The following is a 14,834-nucleotide window of genomic DNA, read 5'->3' as shown; positions in this document are numbered from 1 at the left end:
AATGATCTTTTCTAGATTCCACCATTTGCCTACAAATTTCATGATTTCCTCCTTTTTGATTGCTGAGTAGTATTCCATTGTGTAGAAATACCACAATTTCTGTATCCATTCCTACGTTGATGGACATCTGGGTTGTTTCCAGGTTCTGGCTATTACAAATAAAGCTGCTACAAACATGGTTGAGCAAATGTCCTTATTGTGTATTTGAGCAAATTTTGGGTATATGCCTAGCAGTGGTATAGCTGGGTCTTGAGGAAGCGCTATTCCTAATTGTCTGAGAAAGCGCCAGATTGACTTCCAAAGTGGTTGTACCAGATTACATTCCCACCAGCAATGGAGGGGTTTCGGCGGAGTGCAGGGAATCATATGAAAGAAGGGGAGTTTGATGTGGAAAGGATAGGAGCTCCACAAGGACCAAACATATCTGGGCACAGGGTCTTTTCTGAGGTGGACACTTAACCAAAGTCTATGAGAGGATAAAACCTAGAACCTCTGCTCGGATGTGACCCGTGATAGCTCAGTAATCAATTGGTTTCCCATAGTAAGGGGAACAAGGACTATTTCTAACATGAACTCAATGACTGGCTCTTTGACCTCCCCACCTCCCAAGGGAGGAGCAGTACTGTTAGGCCACAGAGGAGGACTTTGCAGCCAGTCCGGAAAATACCTGACAAAAGTGAGTCATATGAAAGGGGAGAAGGTCCTCCCCTATTAGTGGACTTGGAAAGGGGCAGGGAGGAGATGAGGGAGGGAGGGTGGGATTGGGGAGGGAATGAGGGATACAGCTGGGATACAGAATTAACAAAATGTAACTAATGAGAAAAATAAATAAAAAAAAGAAAGGTCTAGTATCCACTTATAAGTGAGGATACACTTTGTGTGTCTTTCTGCTTCTGGGATACCTCACTCAGGATGAACTTTTCTATATCTCACCATTTGCCCTCAAATTTCATGATTTCTTTTGTTTCTAATTGCTGAGTAGTATTCCATTGTGTAAATGTACCACAATTTCTGTATCCATTTCTCCACTGAGGGACATCTGGGTTTTTTCTAGTTTCTGGCCATTATGAATAAAGCTGCTACTGCCAAAGAGTGGTATAACTGGATATTGAGGTTGCACTATTCTTTTTTTTTTTTTTCAATGCAGTTTATTCAGGAACATTGAACAATCCTTGGACCCCGGGGAAAGCCAGCCCACAGCTTAAATAGCCTCTGGGTAGCCAACCCAGGTGTGCCACGGGGGCAATGCAGATAGGTCCACATACATGGAAGCAAGCCAGATCCTCAGCCTTAGCCAAATGTGGAGTTGTTCGTGACAGAGAGCACTCACCATCAGGAAGGTGGAAGGCGGAAACCAGCTCCATCTTTAAGGCATAGCATTCCGCAGCTCTCTACAGTTTCCCCTTTTTGTTTTAGACGCATCAGGCAAGAGTAGAGGTCTGATCTCTGATATTAGAAATAAATTGGGACTTTGTACAGATGTTCATTTAGGTGTCATCCACCCAAAGATTGTCTGAGAAAGGGCCTGATTGATTTCCAAAGTAGTTGTACAAGTATACACTCCCAGTTGCAATGGAGGAGGGTTCTGCTTTCTCCACATCCTCTTCAGCATGTCTTCTCACTTGAGATTTTGATCTTAGCTATTCTGATGTGTATAAGGTGAAATCTCAGGGTTGTTTTGATTTGCATCTCCCTGATGACAAAGAACTTTGAGGATTTCTTTAAGTGATTTTCTGCCATTCTATATTCCTCTACAGAGAATTCTCTGTTTAGCTCTGTACTCTATTTTTAATTGGATTACTGGATTTTTGCTGTTTGACATCTTGAGTTCTTCATATATTCTGGATATTAGCCCTCTGTTAGACATAGGATTGGTGCAGAACCTTTCTCACTCTGTAGGTTATCATTTTGCTCTGACAACAGTATCCTTTGCTTAAAGAAGCTTTTCAGTTTCATGAGGTCCCATTTATTGATTGTTGTTCTTAGAGCCTGTGCTGTTGGTGTTCTGTTCAGGAAGTTGACTCCTGTGCCAATGAGTTCTAGGCTATTCCCCAATTTTTCTTCTAACTGATTAGTGTGTCTGGTTTTATGAGTAGAACTTTGATCAACTAGGACTTTAGTTTTGTGCAGGGTTACAAATATGGATCTTGTTTCATTTTTCTGCATGTAGAAATCCAATTGAACCAACACCATTTGTTGAAGATGATATCTTTTTTCCATTGAATGATTTTGGCTTCTTTGTCAAACATCAAGTATCTCTAGGTCTGTGGGTTTATTTCTGGGTCTTCTATTTGATTCCATTGATCCACCATTCAGTTTCTATGCCCATACCATGCAGTTTTTATTACTGTTGGTCTGTAGTACAGCTTGAGATCAAGGATGGAGATACCTCCAGATGATCTGTTGTTGTACAGGATTGTTTTGGAAATTCTAGGGTTTTTTTTTTTTGTTGTTGTTGTTTGTCCATATGAAGTTCAGACATTTTCTTTCAAGATCTGTAAAGAATTGTCTTGGTATTTTTACGGGAATTGCATTAAATCTGCAGATTGCTTTTGGTAGGATGGTCATTTTCATTATGTTAATCCTACCCATCCATGAGCACAGGTGATCTTTCCATCTTCGTCAACTTCTTTCTTCATGGACTTGAAGGTTTTTTTGAACAGGTCTTTCACTTGCTTGGTTAGAGTCATATCAAGTAGTTTATGTTATTAGTGGCTATTGTGAAGGGTGTTGTTTCCCTAATTTCTTTCTCGGCCATTTTGTCTTTGGTATACAGGAGGGTTTCAGATTATTTTGAGCTAATTTTGAATCCAGCCACTTTGCTGAAGATGTTTATCTGCTGAAGGAGTTCTCTGGTTGAACTTTTGAGTTCACTCATGTGTACTATCATATTATCTGTGCATAGTGATACTTTGACCTCTTCCGTTTGAAAATTTCTTTAGATGCATTATCCAAGTTCTTTAAATCTCCAATATTTTTTTAATGTAAAAACTAAGTTTTTCTATGTAGAATACAAAAATAATAATAAACAATTCTTAACATCCTTAAATTATAGCTGATGTCTGAAAGGTCAAATTTAGCATTCTTTTCGATGGAATTTGCGTATTATCAACACTTAAACACTAGTTTGAAATTCATAATATTGCATTACCCATGTTTTGACAGAAAGTTATAGAAATGTAACTTATTTTTTATTCACTTTTTTACTCATAAATACTGACATATAGATAAGAACATTTGAAGAGACTGGTAGTACATTAAAATCTAAACTGCACAGTCATTTTTTCTTTTGTATATTTGTCACTTCTACTTTTTTTACTATTATATATTTCAGGCAAAATAATCAAGAAAGTTGAAGATATTAATAGCAGTGTACTGAATTACAAACAGGTTAAATAATTGTATCAACTCATGTTATAAGATGAAAAAAAATCTTACACTTAAAAAAATATTCTTTTGTCCTGTTTGGAGACAATATTTATTCTATTTTCATATATATCAGAAATTATAATTCACATTTTGAAGTTATAGTAAATATGAGTTCAGTAACGTTTTCACCTAATGGTATAATTATCTGAAATACACTATATTATTTATTAATTTTGCACTAAAATATTGTGAAATTTTGATTACTAAAATAAAATTAATTTAACAACAGTTAACGTATTGTTAAAATGTTTTTTCCATAATAAGTAGATACATATTTTAATATAATGCACTGATGTACACACAGGCATACATTCATATCCACATGCAAACTATGTTTGCTATATATGAATATACATTCTGTCTCAAATTGAGGACTAAATAACTTTTTAAAGAATAAATGTCGCTGATTATTTGTGGTGTTTGCTTTCTTATAGGCTGTAAAGTTAAGGAGAGTGAACATTTTTGATATAAAAGTAAAAATGGAGGTGCCTGAAACAATGGAGGTGCTAAAAAAATAAAAATCCATACATATTTCCCTTTTTATTTTGTTACAAAATCAGATGAATGAATCTAATTTGTATGTGTATGGCATAGCTAAATTTTAAAGTAGTTTTTGTCTATGTGTGTGTTTGTGTGTTTGTGTGTGTGTGCATGTGTTTGAGTCACTAAGCTCACACAGACAACTTAGATTATAATTACTCACACATTTTTACATATCTGAATATTCACTAAACAAAAATTGAGTAGCAAAATTTAAAGATATTCTAATAAATTTCATATACATAGGCAAAACACACATACATGTAGCAAAATAGTTTGACCAATATAAAAGACCATAAAATTTATAATGCAGGAGGAATTTGGTAGGTTTCAGGACTTCAGCATTAATTATTTAAATAAATATTTAAAATGTATGAAATGTCTGAACAAATAAAGACATTTTTGAACTTCTTATATTTCAATTTTTATGCCTGAAGTTATCTATTCATAGTATGTGCACAAATTATTTTTTATAAATACATGAAAAGAAAACCGATTCATCTTGAAGGAAATAAAATGCCTTAGAACACCTAGGGATATAATTTTCTAAACTTATCCATAATTTTCTAGTATTAAGGAGCATTCATATGTTTTAAAGTTCAGGAATGTAACGTGAGCTGCACTGCCAACTGGCCTGCTACCTTTTATCTTCTTGCACAAGCATCTTTCCAGTAATCATTAGCTGACCAATTTCATGTTTTCTGTAAGCAAACCCGTATGCTTATGTGCTTACCATGAGAGTCACATCCACATTCTTATCTTCTAGGTTTGAAACTGTGACTTTTTCACCATAGATAAATATTCTAAAAATGAGCTATAGCCCCTAACCCTGGGATTAAAATAATTCTGTACATTTTGGTAGCATTCTTAGATTTTTTTCTATGCCTGTAAGTACTTCATAATATTTCCTTATCTCCTTTCTTTTATGTACAGTCTTGATTATTTTTTATTTACCTATAGCTAGGATCATCTCTCTGTTTACCATTATGCACATGTCATATGCAGGATGGATATAATAGGAGTTTAGTGAATGGCCTGGTTGATGATCATTTGAGATACTAACTACCCTGTATAGTATCAATTGAGTAACTGGTCAATAAATGAAAAATGCCAGAGACAGCCCCTGATCTCCTTACTAGAGTGCCAGCACATTTGGAGACTGAGCTGCCAGGGGTTAACGCTGTGCAGGGGTTCTAGGTTATCTCCATGAATGGTCGTTGGTTGGGTTATCAGTCTCAGAAAAGGCCCTCAGAAAAGGCCCAGATTTTTTGGTTATTTTGCTCTTGTTATGGAGCTCCATACCCTTCCAGGTCTTTTTATCGCCCCCCCACCCTTCTTTCCTGCAATCTACACAAAATTTGGCTATGAATCTCTGACATGAACTCAGTGGCTGGCTCTTTGATCACCTTCCCCTGAGGTGGGGGCAGCCTTACCAGGACACAGCAGAAGACAATGTAGCCAGTCCTTATGATACCTGATAGGCTAGGGTCAGATGGAAGGCAAAAGGACCTCCTCTCTCAGTGGGCTGGTGGAGGGGGCATGGGAGGAGATGTAAGAGGGAGGGAGGGCAGGATTGGAATGGGATGAGGGTGGGGCTACAGCTGGGATACAAAGTGAATAAACTAATTAATAAAAACACATATTTCAAAAAGAAAGAAGAGTGCTTGTCTCTGAATATGATTTGTAAAAAATAAAAAATAAAAATTTATGTAGTGGAAGGAGGGGGGTCAACAACCCACTGACAAAGCCTGTGAATTCTGGGGTGCCTGAGGAAATGTTGGGAGAAAGATGAAAGGACCTGAAAGGGACAGAAACCTCACAAGAAGACAAACTGACCAACTAACCAACCAACTAATGCAGTCACATGGAGGGTTTCAGAGACTGAGACATCAGCTAAGGAGCAGGCATGATCAGGGCCTAGGCCCCCTGCACACATGTAGCAGCTGGGCTGTTTGGTCTTCATATGGGTTGCCTGGATAGTGGAGGGAGGACTGTTTCTAACATAAACTCTAATTTCTGCTTTTGGATCACTTCTTCCTGACAGGGATGGTTGCCTGACCTCAGGGGATGAAGATAAGAGCAGTCCTGATGTGACTTCATGTGTTGGGGAAGGTTAATACAAAGGGATGCTCCCATTTTCTGTGAGGAAAAGGTGAGGGAAGACGGAAGGAGGGAAAATGGGGGGGGGCTGGGAGAAGAGGAGGGAGAGGGCGCCTTGGTATATAAAGTAAATAAACTAATATAAAATTTAAAAAATATATTTTTAATTTATATATTCACTTTACATCCATATTGTGGCCGTCTCGCTTCTCTCCTCTGGGTCCCACCCTGGCACTCTCTTCCCCTTTCTTTCCTTCCCTTCCCCTTAGAAAAGGGTAGTCCTGAAGCTTGATAAATTCAATCACTGGCTACTTTTTTTTAATTTTTTATTATTTTTTAATTTATTTTATTTTAATTTTCTTTTTTTCTTATCAGTTACATTTTATTAACTCTGTATCCCAACCGTGTCCTGCTCCCTCATTCCCTCCCAGTCCCACTCACACTCCCTCATCTCCGCCCTTCCCCTTTCCAAGTCCACTGATGGGCAGGACCTCCTCCCCATTCATCTGACCCTGTTTTATCAGGTCTGCAAAGTCCTCCTCTGTGGCCTAACAGGACTGCTCCTCCCTTGGGGGGTGGGGAGGTCAAAGAGCCAGTCATTGAGTTTCTGTTAGAAAAAGTCCTTGTTCCCCTCACTGTGGGAAACCAATTGGTTACTGAGCTACCACAGGCTACATCTGAGTGGAGGTTCTAGGTTATATCCATACATGGTCCTTGGTTGAATGTCAGTCTCAGAAAAGACCCTGTGCCCAGATACATTTGGTCCTTGTGGAGCTTCTATCCTTTCCCCATCATACTGACTCCCCTTCTTTCATGATTCCCTGTACTCTGCCGAAGGTTTGGTCATGAGTCTTTGTATCTGCTTTGAAAACACTGCTAGTTAGAGTCTTTCAGATGTGCTCAGTAGACTCCTGTTATACGTTCAATGCACATCCCTTCTGTCTTTCTAAACAGGGATTGATCATCTTACCTCATGTCTGCTCTCTTGATTATCATTTTTAGGTGTATAGATTTTATTATGTTTATCATATCTTATAGGTCTATATAAGTGAGTATATACCGTGTTTGTCTTTCTCCTTCTGGGATATTTCACTCAGAATGATCTTTTCTAGATCCCACCATTTGCCTGCAAATTTCATGATTTTCTCCTTTTTGATTGCTGAGTAGTATTCCATTGTGTAAAAATACCACAATTTCTGTACCCATTCCTCCATTGATGGAAATCTGGCTTGTTTCCAGGTTCTGGCTATTACAAATAAAGCTGCTATAATCATGGTTGAGCAAGTATCCCTTTTGTGTACTTAAGCAAAGTTTGGGTATATACCTAGTAGTGGTATAGCTGCGTCTTGAGGAAGCACTATTTCTAATTGTCTTAGAAAGCGCCAGGTAGATTTCCAGAGTGGTTGTACCAGTTTACATTCCCACCAGCAGTGGAGGAGGGTTCCCCTTTCTCCACAACCTCTCCAGCATGTGTTGTCACTTGAGTTTTTCATCTTGGCCATTTTGATGTGTGTAAGGTGAAATCTCAGGGTCCTTTTGATTTGCATTTCCCTGATGGCTAATGAGGTTGAGCATTTCTTTAAGTGTTTCTCTGCCATTTGATATTCCTCTGTCGAGAATTCTCTGTTTAGCTCTGTTCCCCATTTTTTAATTGGATTACTTGGTTTGCTGTTTTTCAGCTTCTTTAGTTCTTTGTATATACTGGATATTAGTCCTCTGTCAGATAAAGGGTTAGTGAAGATTCTTTCCCAATCTGTAGGCAGTCGTTTTGTTTTGATGAAGGTGTCCTTTGCTTTACAGAAGGTTTTCAGTTTCTTTCTTATTAGTTACATTTTCTTAACTCGGTATCCCAACTGTATCCTGCTCCCTCATTCCCTCCCAATCCTACCCTCCTTCCCTCATCTCCACCTTGTCCCTTTCCAAGTCCACTGATAGGGGAGGAATCCTCCCCTTTCATCTGACCCTGTTTATCAGGTATCTTCAGGACTGGATACTTTCAAGATTCTAATTTCCTAGACTTTGGAACACAGCTGTTCTTTCAGGGAATAGGACTAGATTTTGCTGGGAATAATCTTTATGTATAATATTTTTTTAAATCAATAAGCTGAGTGAAGTAAATCAACCTCAATATGTGGGTGAACCTCATCCAGTCAATGGACAGGCTCAAGAGCAAAGGCAAAGGTACCATTAAGAGGTCATTGATATGTCACTAGACAGTACTTGGGCTCAAGACTGCAAAATCTCCTTACTCATTGTTTTCAACCTCCCTACTTGCTACAAGTATCACATAATTTTCCCTCCCACCACTAATAAATTTTCTCCATCTCTATCCATATACTATATTCTAAATATATTCTATTTATTCAGATTTTCTGGAAAATACCGAAAGAGATAAATTCTCCTCTGCTATGAATATTTCATTCATGTTGAAACACCGTGTTATTTGGTCTTTATTTATTGAACTCAAGATAATTCTAATGAATTTCCTCAAATATTTGCATCTACAAAACTGAAGAAATTTGTATGTATGCCAAAAACACGACAGTGTTATGTTGATGGAGTATGTGATGATTCCATGTCCTTCTGTTTCATGATTGTGTAATTTCTTTTAGGAGACACATAAGCTTATGCTTATAGGCATTGTAACATATTTGCTCCATTATTTTTAGAGATTCTGTCTCAGAAGCAACACTCCTGAAGGAAAGCTTATATACAGGTGAATAATGTAGTGCTGAAGTATTCCTGTCATCTTCATTCAAATGATTTCCAAAAACCAAAACTCCCATATGAATGGATCTCATTCATTATGATTTTTGGCATTTCTTCACTTGCCAGAATCTATAACAAGACATCCTGAAGTTATGACACTGTTATGACAGTCTTAAAATTAAACGAAGGAAAGAATTACAGTTATACTTGTAGTCTAAGTATAAACATTTTTAATTTCTTTTTCCTTCTGTTTCATGGCTGGAGAAGATCCCTAACATTCTTGAAAATTGGTTACGATCAAACAAAAGAAATTTGTTTTGATAAAAAAATAATGATGAATTAAAAATTCAAGAAATACAATTTACATTAAGAATGAAAACAAATTATGTCAGGAAACAATATTTACAATATTTTAAGTATGTAGTGGATGGTTATATGCCTTAAATAAACCAGTAAACACTCCTGTGGAAAAAAAAAAATCTGTATCATTGTAATGTACCTCACAATTAAATTGGCTTGTAAAATGAATAAATATTTAATATTCATGATGAGTTAAATGTCATACCTGATATCAGAATTTATTCATTTGCTAATACAGTTTTCTCCAAAAAGTCTTTCTATCTTGATTTATCTATATTAAATAATAAGGGTCTGATTCTTCTTTCACATAAATACTTCTGCATAGATAAATATATTTCTGTCCAAATTTCCAACCAAAATTTGTAATTAGTTTTAAAAGAATAAGCTATTGGAAGGCAAACTTGTAATCATCAAGACAGAATCCACTGGTGGGCTTTCAGGTGATCTGTGATCAGCTTCTATGTCATGAGGAACAATAGATTTCAGAAGGCTGACTTGAATGGTTAGAAGAACATTGTGAGCAAATAACTTTCAATCCTATGAGGCATTATATCTTTCTTTTCAGGAAGCCAGGTCAGCAGCTGCATTGTTGGTTGGGCATTTCTCATGCCGGAATAAATAGAGTCTCCCTAACATCTACTTAGATGTTTATAAAAATTATGAATTCTTGGCCTAGGACATTGAAATTTTATTTAAAAAAATTGCATTGAAAATAAAGTTTGTGAGGATTTATTACACACACATATAAATATGAAAATAGAGAGAGGGAACGATTAGGTTCTGCATTACGCCTTAGTTTCCCTGAATGTTCGTGGGAGCCCAATACTACCAGCACATGCTGAGGATCTTCATCTATCATCCATTTCTGCCTGACCGCCTACCTTCTCACCTTAACTCTGCTCTTACCCAGTATCTGCTGCAATATTTATCATGAATGACCTGATAATATCCAAAGAAAACGGCTAAATTATAAATATCTTATTCTGAATAGGAAGTCTCAGGAAATACTGAATTAAAAAGAATGCATTTTTCATGAAAATAGGCATAAAATAACATTTCAGTTTATGTTTTCCTATAATGAGAGACTGAACTAACAACCTGTATTACACCATAAATCATATTTGGCAAAAGTGTCTATGGAATGAAGGCAGAACACATTTATTCCGTTGCTATGCTTTCTTTTCTAATAGTCTAATATTTGTTTCATAGAGTTTCTTCATTTCCCCTTCATTTCTACACCAACACATTGATGAAAATGTTGCTGTTACACATATACATCAGCCTAGATAAATGCCCCAAATAAATAACAAAGTATCCCATATTGAAATCAGGCAGTATTGCCAAATGAGATTTACTAACATCTGAAGTGTTTAGAGTTTATGAGCTGAACATATTTTGACAGAAATAAAGCATAAAATTCAACAATCTTTATCTTATTTCACCAGTATCAACTATTTAGTGTGTTTTTAAAAATATTTAGGATTAAGGCAACTAGACATATCAGCTGTTACACATAACAAAATATGAAATAAGAGTAGAAAGTTCATTTTCTGTTAAAACACATTTCAATAAAATGCAAGCAATTCTATCATACTTTAGATTGAAAAGTAGTTTCTGATCTCCTCATGAATCATACATGTTAAAATAACATGTTAGAGAAAATGCCAAAAATTATACATGTAAAAGAGTAACTATCTTCCACAAATTTTTAAAGCTACTTCACAATATAAGATATCCTGTTAGGTTTAAGAAAGATTAGCTAAATGATACCCCTTAATAATCTTTGACTGTTTCATTTTTAATTGCACGAGCTAAATCCAAATTTGGCACATGAACTATTAAGATTTGGTAGCCAAGTTATTTCTTCATATGTTTTTAAGGCACATTTTCTCATCTATGAACACTGAAATGTGATGTTAGCTCCGATTCTTTATCTATTTTTAATTCATGTATGAGAGAAATGTTCTTTTCAATGTAAATTAACATAATGCTTTCCACAGCAGGGAGACTGGAAATCATGACAGGTGGGAAAAGGCTTTGTAAGAATGTTTTACCGGGATAAACTGATTTTTACAAAGACATATCTGCGAATCTGATTGCAGACATCTGAATGATGCAGGATGATCGCAAAACAACCCCAGTCCCAAAGCTGACACTGTAGGTGAAATTATTCATTTGTTTGTTTGTTCGTTCATTTATTTATTTTTCCATGACAATACAAATATCTACTAGAACTTTTTTTTTTTTTTACATTTTCCTTCCAGATATATGGATGAAAAAGGATGTGATGATATCTTTTATCTTGGATCAAAAATTTCTCAGCCTCGCTAGATAAACTTGATGGCTGGTTGTCTGAGTTTTCAGCTTTAGATAAATTATACAGTCACCGCTCAAATATTATTGTGCTTGTTGAGAGATTTGGTGCTTGGATGCCCCGGTACTAAAATGATTTGCTTTGTGAATATGTATAGATATAATAATCTATATCTGATCTAATCAAAGCATTTTTTTTGTTCAAAGATGCCCATACCTATGTGTTGAGTTGTTGTGGAATCCTAACAGAAATCCACTTGCATGGAAATCTGAGGGTGCCTGTGGAGAGCTCTTTGGGAAAGAAGAAAGCCTTGGGCGTAAATGGTGGGCACGCGGAGAAGAAAGCCTGGCCTGCCATGAAGAAGACAAACTGTGAGTTTAAGCACATCACTCATTTTGCGTCTCCTGCCTCTATCCAAGTGAGGAAATAGAAAACGAAGACCATAGCAAGTAGAGAAAAAAAAATTTAAATGCGGTGCTGTGTGTCAAGATCTGGGCACGGGGTTTTAAACAAACTAACGGTGAAGAACTTGGAAGGCACTATTTTGTTCTACCTGTATACTGATAATACCATTGTCTCCATACTCTGGAATAATGTCCTGTAACAGAAGCACCACACCCAGGGAATTGCGGTTACTTTAGAAAGCTGTTCTCATTAATTCAGCGTCATTGAGTCAGGACTGACAGCACACGTGCCAGCTGTAGTCAAGAATACATGTGAGAAACGTTCTGAAATACAACATTTTCAAGGAAGAAGACTGATATTCCCGAAAGCAATTGAGGATGGTGGTCATGAGCACAGACCATCCCTGTAAATAGGTCCTGTGGGCTGAGACTTAGATATTTGAGAGAAATGTGAGTTAACATGGACTCTCCACGTACACTGGGCATTACACACTCTATGTGGATTTTTTTTTCCTCTGGGTACCGAATTTGCTTTTCTTTGGTTACACATCTGTATTTCTTCAGTTTACACATACTAAGTGGACCTGGTACAACACCCCCTCTTTTTTAAATTTAATTTTTTTTCACAATTTATTTTTTATATATTCCTCCTTCAACTCCTCCCATTACCACCCTCTTTTCTTCTCCCTCCCTATTCCCTTCCCCTTGTCCACTGAAATGGGGAGTTCTCCTCCTCTGCCATCTACCCATAGCTTACCAACTCTCATCAAGACTTTCTGTATCCTCTTCTCTGTGGCCTGGCAAAACCGCACGGGCAAGTGTGGTCAAAGAACAGGCAATGGAGTTCATGACAGAGGCAGCCACTGCTCTTCTTACCCAGGAACCCACATGGAGACTGAGCTACCAATTGGCTACATCTGAGCAGGGTGTCTATGTCCTCTTCCCGCATGGTCCTTGGTTGGTGCACCAGTCTTCGGAGGACACTCTGGGTTCAGATTTTTAGCTTTGTTGGTCACCTTGAGGACTCTAGTCCTCTCTGTGTCCTTCTGTCCCCTCCTTCTTCCATAAGACACCACAAACTCTGCCCAACCATGGCTGTAAGTCTCAGCATCTGCTTTGATCTGTTGTTGGGTGGAGCCTTTCAGAGGACACTCTATAGAAGGCTCCCATTGTGTTTCCTGTCTTCCACTGATTCTGGTGTCTATCCTGTTTGCCATTCTGAATGAAATGTAAGCGACCTCCCTAGGCAACTCCTTAATGCATAGCTTCTTTAGGTCTGTAGATTTTGCAATGGCTGTCCTATATTATATGGCTAATATCTGTTTATAAATGACTATACCATGCCTGATCCACCAGTCTGTTTCTATGCCAGTACCATGCAGTTTTTATTATTGTTGCTCTGTAGTACCACTTGAGATCAGGGATGGAAATAGCTCCATAGATCTTTTATTGTAGAAAGTTGTTTCAGCTGTTCTGTTTTATTATTATTATTATTATTATTATTATTATTATTATTACATAAGTAACCACAAAAACAGTAAATATTTTGGTGTAACTCTGACCAAGCAAATGAAAGACTTGCATGAAAAAACTTCAAGTCTCTGAAGAAAAAAGTTGAAGATATCAGAAAAGAGAAAGATTGCCCATGCTCATGGCTTTGTAAGATATACATAGTAAAAATGGCCATCTTACCGAAAGCAAGCAACAGATTCTATGATGTTCCATCAAATTACCATCACAATTCTTTACAAACCTTGAAAGAAAAAATCACAATATCCTCTCTTTAATATATGCTGTCACATTCTCATGTTTTTTGTTTTTTGTTTTTTTTCCATAGACAACACAGGTTTTTTTTTTTTTTTTTTTCCTCAGTGACTGCAATCTCTAAACTCCATAAGGGAGCTCTTCCATTGTTTTCCAAGTTAAAATGGATTAAATTTGTCTCCACTCACCTCCTCACTTAGACACACATACTAATATAAATAATAAAGAAAATAGAATCCAAATGTTAAATTTAATTTATAACTTACATAACTTCAGAAATTTCTTGAAACAATATTATGAAACATACAGAAACATTCATATTGTATGATTGCTTGCACTTATTATCATTAAGTAAACTAGTAGTTGATTTGTTCCAAATGGATTCAATAAAGTTGTGTATATCTGGTTGTCCACAACCAGAGAAAATATTTCATAAAATTATGAAGGATATGTTCAAATATGCTCATTTTATACATATATAACATTTTTATCCTAGAATAAGTTAAATATGACAAATAAGAGATTATTTTCTGTCATAAATTTGAGTAACTATCTATTATAAATAAAGACAGTTAATTCAGTAAAATAGACTAAATAGTCCTTTTTGCTCAATTAGGAAAACCCGGTCAGGCTTCCTACACTGGTGAAAAGAATTGTGTTCCTCTGTCTATCCCTGCAGCCTGTGGATGAATGACTGTCCTAAGCTGTCCTAACAGAAACCATTTAACTAAAAATCACTTAAAAGTTAAAGCCACAGGAAAAAATAAATGATAAATGAAACTATTTAAGACAGAAACTGAAAGATAATGGAGAAAAGAAACCAGTAGCTAGGGAAGTTTCTAAAATCCAGGAAAAAAAAAAAGATTTTCTCTTAAGGTATTTGGCAGGTTTATGTAAGTCTTATGAGAGTCATGGTTTCTAACACATGGAAGGAACCTAGAAGTATAATTTAATTTCTTATTTTTAAGCCAATAAGTTTGTCTGTAAGTTGTTAAAACTCCAGCACTAAACTAATTTAATGGACATATGTTCCCCTTTGGAAACATTTAGGTTTTTTTTATTAATTAGTTCATTGTTTTATGATATATTAGATATTAGATATTAAATTGTAGTACTCAACCTTATTCCCCATTAAGTACATGATATTTCTAGGTTTAATGAGGTAAAGAATAGAGGAAATAATCCTATGTAGTTATTTTGCACAAATCACACTC

The sequence above is a fragment of the Meriones unguiculatus genome, chromosome 3, assembly GCF_030254825.1.
Source record: "Meriones unguiculatus strain TT.TT164.6M chromosome 3, Bangor_MerUng_6.1, whole genome shotgun sequence".
NCBI classification, from domain to species: domain Eukaryota; kingdom Metazoa; phylum Chordata; class Mammalia; order Rodentia; family Muridae; genus Meriones; species Meriones unguiculatus.
Note: the sequence above shows the minus strand (reverse complement) of the source record.